Source organism: Wasmannia auropunctata, unplaced genomic scaffold (assembly GCF_000956235.1).
Source record: "Wasmannia auropunctata unplaced genomic scaffold, wasmannia.A_1.0 LD336074.1, whole genome shotgun sequence".
NCBI classification, from domain to species: Eukaryota; Metazoa; Arthropoda; class Insecta; order Hymenoptera; family Formicidae; genus Wasmannia; species Wasmannia auropunctata.
The window spans coordinates 3,564,848-3,565,243 of record NW_012026816.1 but is presented as its reverse complement, the minus strand read 5'-3'; positions in this window follow the sequence as shown (position 1 = coordinate 3,565,243).

The following is a 396-nucleotide window of genomic DNA, read 5'->3' as shown; positions in this document are numbered from 1 at the left end:
ATCTTAAATGAAAAATCGATTAGGGAACCTTTGATGAGGTTCGAGAATGTCTTTCCGTTAAGCTAATAAAATATTATGATTTATTATTAAATTTCCTTTAGGGATGGCGCTGTAACAACGTATTTTGTTTGAACTAACAGGTGCTTACTAGTGTCGATAACTATTCGACTGGTTATACTGAACGCAAGAGGTAGGTAAGTATCTCGGCTGTCGGTAACTTGCCGATTTATATGGTAAGCATGCGGTATATGGTAAGTACTTGATATATGGTAAGTACTCCATAGATAATTGATTATAGATATTAATGCAATATTATCTAATACGGTTATTCATATGGGGTTAACAATTAGCCTTATATAGTGGCTGTAAATATATGTTATAATGAAGCATACGAGT